Raw genomic sequence first — 14,312 nt, 5'->3', positions numbered from 1 at the left:
GTAATTCTCTTTAGGTTCTAAAGGATATTTTATTTATAGTTTGTATTCGATATCATATTTGGGTTTAGTGTAGAGTTGGTGTCAAGAGAGTCATCAAAGGTTTTTATTGTAAATGTAGAATTTGAATTAACTGTTTTAAAATGACAGAAATGGATGATGGTGATTATTCATGATATTTGTTTGTTTTGACCAAAGATCTTTGCATCTTGTATGGACTTTGCATCTACTCCAGAATCAAATGCATAAGAACTAAAGACAAAAACCAAGCAAATGCCTACAATATTAATAAGTAATGAATGAGCCATTAGATAATATAACTCTCATATAAATAACAGCCATATATGTTTACCAAGTCTTGCTATTTGTGACCAGAACAAAATACCTTCCTCATTTCGTTTCCTCAGATGACACTGTATTCTGGTCCAAAGGTGATTTGATCAGGAACGTAACTTCTTTTTTTATTATTATGATCCCAATTAGTTTTATCTTCACTTTTTAATTACTCTGTGCAGGAGAGAAGTAGGGGTTAGTCTTGTGATTTCTAAAAAGCTCATCCAAGTGATAGTAAAACACTATTTGTCACGGATTGGCCAGGCTCTTCCACCAGCATCACGCAACGATCACCTTCACCTGAGTATTAACCACGCACAGCTGCACCCAATCACTCAGACACACTATATAAGCACACACCTTCACTTCACTCATGGTCCGGTCTCGTTCCTACGAAGCGGACACTGAGTGAACACCTCCTGGTAATCACTAACCCTCGATTTCAGAAATATTGTACTTACCTACTCTCTGTTTCTCCTAGTCTGTCCAGTGTTCCCGGTATCCTGTCTGCCTTGTGTTTATCGTCAGTCTGTCTTCCCCTCAAGCCCTCTGGTGTGTGCATTCGGTCTCCCTCGGTGTCTGTCATCCAATCTGCCTCAAAGGATCCTCAACACAACCAAAATCCAGTCACTTATCATCAGTTCTCCTTGTGTGCTCACTGTTGTAAATAAACACCGTTATTCATCTACTCACCTTGTTTGTCCGTCTGCTTCCATAACAGAAGACCGGACCTACTACAATCAACAGCATGAGCACTCACGATCCCATTCAGGAGTTGGTGGACTCGCTGAAGAGAGTCTTGTCACCATCTGCTCCACTTCCCGAAGCACCACCAGCACCGAGCACTTCTTCACCGTCCACCCACTCATCCAGTCCCATGGCTCGACCAGCGCCCTACTCTGGCGGGGCGGAGGAGTGCAATGGTTTTCTGTTACAATGTTCACTGGTATTTACCATGCAACCTGAGTTATATCCCACAGATTGGTCCAAAATTGCGTTCATCATCTCCCTTCTCTCTGGATCGGCTCTTCGGTGGACAGAAACCATCTGGCAACAGTCTGGGCCGGTAACAAGCTCCATTCAAATGTTCACCAAATATTTTAAGGAGGTTTTTGGTCGCGCAGATGCAGAAGTAGCAGCCGGAGAACAGTTATACCATCTCAAACAGGGAGCCATGTCCACTCAGGATTATGCGCTCCGATTCCGCACTCTGGCTGCTGCTAGTGGATGGAATGAGCGATCTCTCCTCACCACCTACCGGCTCGGATTGGAGCCCAGCCTCCGATTACAACTGGCAGCCCTCGACGATACCATGGGGTTGGAGAAATTCATTCAACATTCTCTCCGCTGTTCTGATCGTCTGAGGGTCTACCAGCATGATCTTCCGCCAGTACCCCAAGCACTCCTCCGTTCGCCAGAGCCAGCCGTCCCTCCAGAACCAGAACCAATGATCGTAGAATCTGGTAGACTCACAATCGCTGAGCGACAGAGGAGGCTGACCCGGGGTCTGTGTATGTACTGTCGAGCCGAAGGACATGTCAGACTGGACTGTCCCATTCGTCCAGCACGTCCCTTGGTGAGTGTGTTCAGTTCTCCCATTGAAAAAATGCATCCTCTCACCACCAATGTCCAGTTAACTACCCCTTCTGTATCTGTTTCAGTCACGGCCCTCATCGACTCCGGGTCAGCTGGAAATTTTATCTCATACGCCCTCTGTCGCCACCTCCAGCTTAACACCGAAGCCTCGACGCACGTCTACCAGATTCAACCCATAACCAACAATATCCATTCCCAGGCACGTATCCATCGTAAATGTGAACCTATCAATCTCCAAGTGGGATTGCTCCACAAAGAGGAGATTCAATTTCTGGTTCTGGAGGGTGCATCTATGGATATCATCCTAGGGCGCCCGTGGCTGGTGAAGCACGATCCCATCCTCTCTTGGGGCACAGGAGAAATAAAGAGATGGGGTGAAGACTGCAGATCCAGTTGTTTTCCCGACCTACCCGTTCAACTTCAGAGACCCCTTACCGTCTACGTCACGTCTGTCGAAAGTCCAGTCGATAAACGATCCATCCAGATCCCGAAAATCTACTCCGCATACGAGGACGTATTTTGCCCCAAGAGAGCTTCCCAGCTACCTCCACATCGGCCATGGGACTGCGCAATAGACCTGCTTCCGGATGCTCCTATGCCCAAAGGTAGGATCTACCCGTTGTCCCTTCCGGAAACTAAGGCCATGGAGGAGTATATTCATGAGGCTCTGAGTCAGGGGTATATTCGTCAGTCCACGTCACCCGCGGCCTCAAGTTTCTTCTTCGTGGCCAAGAAGGATGGAGGGTTGCGGCCTTGTATAGACTATCGAGTCCTGAATCAAGGTACAATCAAATTCAGATATCCGCTTCCTCTCGTCCCTGCGGCCCTGGAACAACTCCGATCAGCAAAGATATTCACTAAGTTGGACCTCCGCAGCGCTTACAATCTGGTAAGAATACGCGAGGGGGACGAATGGAAGACGGCGTTTGTGACCCCTACAGGGCACTATGAGTACCTGGTCATGCCCTATGGTCTGGTCAACGCCCCCTCCGTATTCCAAAACTTCATCCATGAAGTCCTCCGGGAGTTCCTCCACCTCTCAGTCATAGTCTACATTGATGATATCTTGATTTACTCCCGGAGTGAGGCTGAACATCGCCACCACGTTGCGGAGGTCCTACAAACCCTCAGAGAGCACCAATTGTACCTCAAGGCAGAGAAATGCTCATTCCACTTACCCTCTGTTCAGTTCCTAGGGTACATCATCGACCAAAATGGGGTTCGCATGGACGAGGGGAAGGTCAAATCCGTTGTTTCCTGGCCAGAACCCACAACCATTAAAGAACTCCAACGATTTCTAGGATTTGCCAATTTCTATCGACGTTTCATCCACAACTACAGTCTCATCACCGCTCCGCTGACCAACCTACTCCGAAAACAACCCAAGAAACTCTCCTGGCCTCCCGAAGCCGCCGCAGCCTTCCACAATCTCAAACACTCCTTCACTCAAGCTCCACTCCTGACTCACCCTGATCCTGACCTACCTTTCGTGGTAGAAGTGGATGCGTCGACCACTGGAGTGGGAGCCATTCTGTCTCAATACCACGGTACACCAGCATTACTCCATCCATGCGCCTATTTCTCCAGGAAACTCAGCCTGGCGGAAAGGAACTATGACATCGGGAATCGAGAACTACTAGCGATCAAGCTCGCTCTAGAGGAATGGCGACACTGGCTGGAGGGAGCCAAACATCCATTCCAGGTGATTACTGACCATAAAAATCTACAGTACCTCAAAGAAGCCAAAAGACTCTGTCCTCGTCAGGTCCGGTGGTCTTTGTTCTTCTCCAGATTCCAATTCTCAATCTCTTACCGACCAAGATCAAAGAACGTCCGAGCAGACGCCCTTTCCAGAATTTATGATCAGCCGGAAATCATAGAAACACCAGCCAAGATCCTCCCAGAACAAATTTCTGTTTGTCCCATCACCTGGTCCGCTCCTACAGTCGTCGCCACTCCAGACTCGAGGATTCCGCCGGGCTGTCCCCCCAATCGACGCTTCATCCCTGAAAACCAACGGGTAGATCTTATTCATTCCAGCCATACATCTTTGGGCACAGGACATCCCGGGGCCAACAACACCCTCTCGTTGCTTTCCCAACGCTTTTGGTGGCCGAACATGGCGAGGGATGTGAGGAGATACGTCCAAGGCTGTAGGGAATGTGCTATGTCAAAGAGTCCTCGCCATCTGCCTGCAGGTAAACTCCATCCCTTGCCCATCCCGAACCGCCCCTGGTCACACCTAGGAGTTGACTTCATGACAGATCTCCCATCATCCGAAGGTAATACTTGTATTTTAGTCATTGTGGATCGATTTTCTAAGTTCTGTCGTTTAATTCCGTTGAAGGGTCTGCCCACAGCCCTAGAGACCGCCGAAAACCTGTTCAACCATGTCTTTCGAAATTTTGGAGTACCAGAAGATATAGTCTCGGACCGAGGACCCCAATTCATCTCCAGACTATGGAAAGCCTTCTTCAGACTCCTAGGTGTGACCGTAAGCCTCTCGTCTGGCTACCACCCACAGACCAACGGCCAGACCGAGAGGAAAATTCAGGAAGTGGGGCGGTTCCTCAGGACCTTCTGTCACGGTCATCAAAACTCCTGGAGCCAGTTTCTGGGCTGGGCGGAATACGCCCAGAATTCACTGCGGCAACCTACCACTGGACTTACGCCATTCCAGTGCATCCTAGGATTTCAACCTCCACTCTTTCCCTGGGATGGCGAACCATCTGATGTCCCCGCAGTGGATTACTGGTTCCGGGAGAGCGAGAGGGTCTGGGACGACGCTCATCACCATCTCCAGAGGGCTGTACGCAGAGCAAAGGAGGTATCAGATAAAAGGAGGAGTCCAGGTCCCATCTATACTCCAGGGCAGAAAGTCTGGCTCTCCACCCGAGATATCCGCTTGCGACTGCCCTCCCGAAAACTAAGTCCCAGATTTGTTGGTCCCTTCACCATCCTGGAACAGGTCAACCCCCTCACGTTTAAGTTACAGTTACCACCACAATACAGAATCCACCCCACATTCCACGTGTCACTCCTCAAACCCTTTCACGACCCTCTGATTCCCTCCACAGAGCCTGGCCATGAAGAGGAACCTCCTCCCCCACTGATGTTGGAAGAAGGGTCCATCTACAAGGTCAAGGACATCCTGCGGTCCCGACGTCGTGGTGGTCATCTGGAGTACCTTGTCGACTGGGAGGGATATGGTCCAGAGGAAAGGTCTTGGGTCCCCAGATCAGATATATTGGATCCCGCACTTATGGAGGAGTTCCACTCCAATCACCCTGAGTTCCCAGCACCTCGTGGACGTGGTAGACCACCACGGCGTCGGAGGTTTAGGCCCTCAGGAGCGGGCCCTGGGTAGGGGGGTAATGTCACGGATTGGCCAGGCTCTTCCACCAGCATCACGCAACGATCACCTTCACCTGAGTATTAACCACGCACAGCTGCACCCAATCACTCAGACACACTATATAAGCACACACCTTCATTTCACTCATGGTCCGGTCTCGTTCCTACGAAGCGGACTCTGAGTGAACACCTCCTGGTAATCACTAACCCTCGATTTCAGAAATATTGTACTTACCTACTCTCTGTTTCTCCTAGTCTGTCCAGTGTTCCCGGTATCCTGTCTGCCTTGTGTTTATCGTCAGTCTGTCTTCCCCACAAGCCCTCTGGTGTGTGCATTCGGTCTCCCTCGGTGTCTGTCATCCAATCTGCCTCAAAGGATCCTCAACACAACCAAAATCCAGTCACTTATCATCAGTTCTCCTTGTGTGCTCACTGTTGTAAATAAACACCGTTATTCATCTACTCACCTTGTTTGTCCGTCTGCTTCCATAACACTATTTAAGAAACTAATTTTCAATTCAATTCAATTGACCTTTATTTGTATAGCGCTTTTACAATGTAGATTGTGTCAAAGTAGCTTCACATAGAAGATTCAAATAATTCAAATAGCTTTTATGCATAAACATTAAACTCAAATCTTTAACTAAATTAAACTAAACACTACAATTGGTCTCTTTCCATTGTTGTGCAAACAAACAAACAAAAAACAAACAAACAAACAAACAAAAACACCCAGACTTAAATAAACAAAAACAAGAACTTTATTTTGCAGCTGGGAGGGTATCCGCTGCGTACAAAAACATATGCTGCATAAGTTGGTGGTTCATTCCGCTGTGGCGACCCCAGATTAATAAAAGGACTAAGCCGAAAAGAAAATGAATGAAATGAAATAACTTTATTTTAACCTTAATTTATGATAAACAAATCGAGTGGTTCAAGTTCAGGTTAAAACATTACATTTTAATTTCATTCAACTTATCTGTCCATCACAATAAACTTTAATTAATATTTAATTAAATAAACTATTTTGATTTAATTGTTTTGACATGTTTTTTAGTGAAGACACACAAATAACATTAATACCAACAATGTACTGTAAATGAATAACAGAAATATCAAAATCTTTGTGAACATGTGTAAGACTTGAGATACCCCAAATACTTTGATGTCTTTGACAATTCAAATATGAGCTGAAAACACAGACAATCGGCTCCACAACCCACCAGGTGGTAATGCGGGAAAAATAGCTCCCCTCCTTTCCTCCATTTACATTTGAAACATCTCCCGAAACACCCCTTGGTCAATCAGCCCCTTTTCACTCTACTCACACAGAATGGTCATTTCAAAGTATGAATGTTCTATATTAATCCAAGTCACTTTATCTATCATGTTTGATATCATTTGAAATGTCTCAATGCGACTGGTACAATGGTCTCATTCCCTTAGAAATAGACATAATCAAAACAATAAATATATAACTTCAGGTATCTGTTGAACCACTGCGAAGGGTATGCCTTTCCTATAGACAGAAACTCTTCCACTAAATGCAAATGCCTTTTGTTATTTAACACACCCCTTTCCTCGAGGAGATTCTTAGGTTGACTACTTAAAGTAAAGTTTCTAAATGTTCGGGACGATTCTGTTAGATCAGCCCATAGCATGGAACTTCATGTTCCATGCTAGGTATATTTTGAAGTCAGGTATGCATCTTTTAATCTTGGATTTATCTTTGATAATTTGATGTCTTGCATTGATCGTTTATGAATTGACTGAATGAATTGGAATAATATACATTTACCTGACTAATAAATTGTTATGTTTTGAATTATTCAAACAGAGTTTGTGTTATTCTCTAGTAGAATATGTTGCATTGTTATAACATTGTTTTTGCTATTACATTGTAATTACATGTTATTACATTGTTGTTACATTGTTATAAAATTGTTGTTACATTGTTATTACATTGTTATAACATTGTAATTACTTTGTTATAACACTGTAATTACATTGTTATTACATTGCTGTTACATTGTTATAAAATTGTTATTACATTGCTGTAACATTGTTATAACATTGTAATTACATTGTTATTACATTGCTGTTACATTGTTATAACATTGTTATTACATTATGATTACATTGTTATAACATTGTAATGACATTGCAGTTACATCCAGGATAATATTTCTAAATATAAAAGTTTCTTTGGTATATTGCATGTACATTATTTGTGTATTTATAGTTGGATATGTAAATAAACACAGCATACATGTAATTACAAACTTATAACATTGTAATCACATTGTTATTGTTATTACATTGTTATTACATTGTAATTACATGTTATTACATTGTTGTTACATCGTTATAAAAATGTAATTACATTGTTGTTACATTGTTATTACATTGCTGTTACATTGTTAAAACATTGTAATTACATTGTTAATACATTGCTGTTACATTGTTATAACATTGTAGTTACATGCTATTACATTGTTATAAAATTGTAATTACATTGCTTTTACATTGTTAAAACATTGTAATTACATTGTTAATACATTGCTGTTACATTGTTATAACATTGTTATTACATTGTTATAAAACTGTAATTACGTTGTTATTACATTGTTATTGTTATTACATTGTAATTACATGTTATTACATTGTTGTTACATTGTTATTACATTGTTATTACATTGCTGTTACATTGTTATAACATTGTAAATACATTGTTATTACATTGCTGTTACATTGTTATAACATTGTAATTACATTGTTATTACATTGCTGTTACATTGTTATAACATTGTACTTACAGTTATTACATTGCTGTTACATTGTTAAAACATTGTTATAACATTGTAATTACATTGTAATACATTATTGTTACATTGTTATACCATTGTTATTACATTGTTATAAAACTGTAATTACGTTGTTATTACATTGTTATTGTTATTACATTGTAATTACATGTTATTACATTGTTGTTACATTGTTATTACATTGCTGTTACATTGTTATAACATTGTAAATACATGCTATTACATTGTTATAAAATTGTAATTACATTGTTATTACATTGCTGTTACATTGTTATAACATTGTAATTAGATTGTTATTACATTGATGTTACATTGTTATAACATTGTAATTACAGTTATTACATTGCTGTTACATTGTTAAAACATTGTTATAACATTGTAATTACATTGCTGTTACATGTTATAACGTTGTAATTACATTGTTATTACATTGCTGTTACATTGTTATAACATTATAATTACATTGTTATTACATTGTTTTAACATTGTTACAAAGTTTTAAATGCAATTACTGTCATTACATTACAATTACATTGTATTTACATTGTTATTACATTGTTAGTACATTGCTGTTACACTGTTAAAACATTGTAATTACATTGTTATAATATTGTAATTACATTGTTGTAACATTGTTATAACATTTAAATTACATTGTTATTACATGTTTTACATTGTTATTACATTGTTATTATATTGCTGTTACATTGTTATAACATTGTAATTACATTGTTAATACATTGCTATAACATTGCAATTACATTGTTATTACATTGCTGTTACACTGTTAAAACATTGTAATTACATTGTTATAATATTGTAATTACATTGTTATAACATTGTTATAACATTTAAATTACATTGTTATTACATTGCTGTTACATTGTTATAACATTGTAATTACATTGTTATTACATTGCTGTTACATTGTTATAACATTGTACTTACAGTTATTACATTGCTGTTACATTGTTAAAACATTGTTATAACATTGTAATTACATTGTAATACATTATTGTTACATTGTTATACCATTGTTATTACATTGTTATAAAACTGTAATTACGTTGTTATTACATTGTTATTGTTATTACATTGTAATTACATGTTATTACATTGTTGTTACATTGTTATTACATTGCTGTTACATTGTTATAAAATTGTAAATACATGCTATTACATTGTTATAAAATTGTAATTACATTGTTATTACATTGCTGTTACATTGTTATAACATTGTAATTAGATTGTTATTACATTGATGTTACATTGTTATAACATTGTAATTACAGTTATTACATTGCTGTTACATTGTTAAAACATTGTTATAACATTGTAATTACATTGCTGTTACATGTTATAACGTTGTAATTACATTGTTATTACATTGCTGTTACATTGTTATAACATTATAATTACATTGTTATTACATTGTTTTAACATTGTTACAAACTTTTAAATGCAATTACTGTCATTACATTACAATTACATTGTATTTACATTGTTATTACATTGTTAGTACATTGCTGTTACACTGTTAAAACATTGTAATTACATTGTTATAATATTGTAATTACATTGTTGTAACATTGTTATAACATTTAAATTACATTGTTATTACATGTTTTTACATTGTTATTACATTGTTATTATATTGCTGTTACATTGTTATAACATTGTAATTACATTGTTAATACATTGCTATAACATTGCAATTACATTGTTATTACATTGCTGTTACACTGTTAAAACATTGTAATTACATTGTTATAATATTGTAATTACATTGTTATAACATTGTTATAACATTTAAATTACATTGTTATTACATTGCTGTTACATTGTTATAGCATTGTAAATTCATGCTATTACATTGTTGGTACATTGTTATAAAATTGTAATTACAATGTTATTACATTGCAGTTACATTGTATTTACATTGTAATTACATTGCTGTTACATTTTTATAACATTGTAATTACATTGCAGTAACATTGTTTTAACATTGTAATTACATTGCTGTTACATTGTTATAATATTGTAATGACATTGTTATTACATTGTTATAACATTGTCATTACATTGTTATTACATAGCTGTTACATTGTTATAACATTGTATTTACAGCGTTATTACATTGCTGTTACATTGTTATATCATTGTAATTACATGCTATTACATTGCTGTTACACTGTTATAACATTGTAATTACATTGTTATAATATTGCTGTTACATTGTTTTAACATTGTAATTACATTGTTATTACATTGCTGTTACATTGTTTTGACATTGTAATTACATGCTATTACATTGTTGTTACAATGTTATAAAATTGTAATTACATTGCTGTTACATTGTTATTGTTATTACATTGTAATTACATGTTGTTACATTGTTATTACATTGCTGTTACATTGTTATAACATTGTAACTACATTGTTATTACATTGCTGTTACATTGTTATAAACATGTTTAAACAAAGGTTATGGTTATTGTTCCCACTGCCATATTGTACTGTGTAATACCACATTGCTTTGCGTGATAGTTTTTTTTATTGTAAACTATTACAGCATTTTGGTGTTATTTTTCTTTCATTTAAATGTTACCTTTTTGTATTCTCATGATGGTTTTATTTCTACTCCCCATTCAATGTTTAAGAGGGTTTATGTTTCCTTGCAAACTGATAGTGGAAGATATGTTTATGCATTAGAGAGAGAGAGAGAGAGAGAGAGAGAGAGAGAGATAAATATACACAACATGATGAGACAAGATGGCGGCAATGTAACAGCAATGTAATAACAATGTAATTACAATGTTATAACAATGTAACAGCAATGTAATAGCATGTAATTACAATGTTATAACAATGTAACAGCAATGTTCTAACAATGTAACAGCAATGTAATAACAATGTAATTACAATGTAAACAAAGACGGGGGAAGCGCGGCGGGCTAAGAGCTAGGCTAAAGCTAACACCACACCGGGTCTCTTTACCCAGCATCTTTCTCGCCAATGTACTGGTGAACAAAATGGATGAGATTCGACTGCGCATCAACCACAGCAAAAGATTATGGAACTGTAATGTCATGATTTTCACAGAAACATGGCTGAACAGCGCGATACCAGACAATGCTGTATCGCTAACTGAGCATCAAACATTCCGAGCAGACAGAATGGCAGATGACTCTGGTAAGACCAGAGGCGGAGGATTATGCATTTATATTAACAAAGCTTGGTGCACAAACTCTGTCGTCGTTGGGAGACATTGCTCTGTTAACCTGGAATTTCTAATGGTTAAATGTAGACCGTTTTATCTGCCACGGGAGTTCACCTCCACCTTTATAACTGCTGCTTATATGCCTCCCGATGCTGATGCCAAGCTTGCTATGAATGAACTTCATACAGCCATCAGCAAACAACAGACTGCTCATCCGGAGGCTGCTTTTATTGTTGCGGGGGATTTTAATCACTCAAACTTAAAGACAGTGCTCCCCAAATTCCATCAAAACATTTTCTGCCACACAAGGGGAAACAAAACTTTAGACCAAGTTTACACAAACATGGCTGAAGCATTTGCTGTGACCCCCCTGCCCCACTTGGGTCAATCAGATCACCTTTCTTTGTTCCTGACCCCCAAGTACTCACCCCTCATTAACCGTGTGAAGCCATCAGTGAGGACCATCAAAGTGTGGCCAGCGGGGGTGGACTCCACACTCCAGGACAGGTTTGAACACACAGACTGGAGTATGTTTGCTTCCCAGGCCACATGTGGCTCTCACACAGACATTGACAGTTACACTTCCTCTGTTCTGGAAAATATCAACACCACCATGGACGGTGTTACAACCCAGAAACAGATCACCACATACCCAAATTAAAAGCCATGGATGAACAAGGAGGTGCGCCTCCTGCTAAAGGCACGCAACACTGCCTTCAGATCAGGGGATGCACAGGCCTACAGCACTTCCAGGGCTAATCTGAAGAGGGGCATCAAAAAGGCCAAGCACTGTTACAAGCTAAAGCTAGAGGAGCACTTTTCCAACTCTGATCCTCGGCACATGTGGCAGGGCATCCAGGCCACCAGCAACTACAAACCCAGCCAGTCCACCCCCACAGCCACTAATGTCTCCTTCCTGAATGAGCTAAATGACTTTTATGCCCGCTTTGAAAGAGACAATACAGAACCCTACACCAGGAACACTACCTCAACCGACCACTCACCTATCACACTCACCTCCTCAGAAGTCTACACCACACTGAGTCGGATCAATGTGCGTAAGGCTGCTGGACCAGACGGTATTCCTGGGCGCGTCCTCAAAGCCTGTGCAGAACAGCTCGCTGGGGTATTCACAGACATTTTCAACCTGTCGCCTAACCTAGCAACTGTGCCAACATGCTTTAAAACCACCTCTATTGTGCCAGTGCCGAAACACTCCAGCCCAACATGCCTGAATGACTACCGCCCTGTAGCACTCACACCCATCATCATGAAGTGCTTCAAGCGGTTGGTCCTGGCACACCTGAAAGACTCTCTGCCATCCACACTGGACCCACATCAGTTTGCCTACCGTGGCAACAGGAGCACAGAAGATGCCGTCTCCATAGCACTGCACTCTGTACTCACAGACCTGGACAATAAAAACACTTATGCACGAATGCTGTTTGTTGACTTCAGCTCAGCATTCAACACTGTCATACCCTCTAAGTTACTGATCAAACTCAGAGACCTGGATATCGACACGTCTCTCTGCAACTGGGTTATGGACTTTCTGACTAACAGACCTCAGAATGTTAGATCAGGCCACATCTGCTCCACCACCGTCACACTCAACACTGGTGTACCACAGGGCTGCGTGCTGAGCCCCTTCCTCTACTCCCTTTTTACCATCGACTGTAGGCCTGTGAACAAATCCAACACCATCATCAAATTTGCAGATGACACCACAGTGATAATCAGCAATAATGATGAGACTGCCTACAGGGAGGAGATACAGCATCTGGCCACTTGGTGCACCGACAATAATCTGCTCCTCAACACCAGCAAGACCAAGGAGCTCATTGTGGACTTCAGAAAGGGATGAACAGGCTCACATGATCCCATCCACATCAATGGGATGGCCGTTGAGCCTGTTTCATCCTTCAAGTGCCTGGGGACCCACATCTCAAAAGATCTTTCCTGGACCACCAACACCTCCACCCTGGTAAGGAAGGCTCACCAGCGCCTATTTTTCTTGAGGCAACTTAAGAAGAACCAGCTTTCATCCGCTGTCTTGGTGAACTTCTACTGCTGCACAATAGAAAGCATCCTGACCAACTTTGTCACAGTCTGGTATGGAAGCTGCTCTGTTGCTGAGCGTAAGGCACTGCAGTGGCTGGTGAAAACTGCCCAACGCATCACAAGGACCAAACTGCCAGCCATAGAGGACATCCAGAAGAACCCGCTGTCTGCGCCGAGCATGCAGTATTCTAAAGGACACCCCTCACCCTGCTCACAGACTGTTTTCACTCCTGCCTTCCGGCAGACGCTTCAGGCTTCCGCGGACAAAAACCAGCAGACTGAAAACAGCTTTTTCCCCAGAGCTGTCTCCCTTTTGAACTCTGCCTATCACTGACCCCCCCCCCAATACACACCTTACTCTCCTCTAACTTATACTCCTCACAATCACTGCACTGTTTAACATTAGCACATTTAAAATGTGCAAATATTTATGCATTACATTGCACTGATTTACTTATTTATTTATAAGTAAAACTGCATTTCGTTGCATTGTACTTGTACATGTGTAATGACAATAAAGTTGAATCTAATCTACTCTAATCTAATTAATTATGATTCTGCAATTTGTTATTTAACCTGATTACATTTGTTTTCCTTTCTCTTAATAACATAAATTTATTAATAATGTTATATATTATTAAACAATCAAAGAGAAACTAACATGAGAAATGAAGTCACAGAGCCCTAGTAAAGCAACTGCTGTTCTCATCAATTGTGAAGATTATTTGCAGTAAATCTTGCTAAGGGCTTTTGTAGACAACTGACAGTAATAGATGAAGCAGTTGATACTGTTTGTGGAGTTGTTTAATGATCCTCTGTTTAGATTTTAAGAGATTGAATTGTTTATTTCTGTTCAGGTTGTGACTGAAGTCAGCGGTAGTTTTGACTCTTCAGTGATTCTGCTTGTTAACAGCCGGTGTACATTA

The sequence above is a fragment of the Danio aesculapii genome, chromosome 16 (genome assembly GCF_903798145.1).
Source record: "Danio aesculapii chromosome 16, fDanAes4.1, whole genome shotgun sequence".
Classification (NCBI taxonomy): domain Eukaryota; kingdom Metazoa; phylum Chordata; class Actinopteri; order Cypriniformes; family Danionidae; genus Danio; species Danio aesculapii.
The sequence above is the reverse complement of the archived record's forward strand: the minus strand, read 5'-3'. Positions refer to the sequence as shown.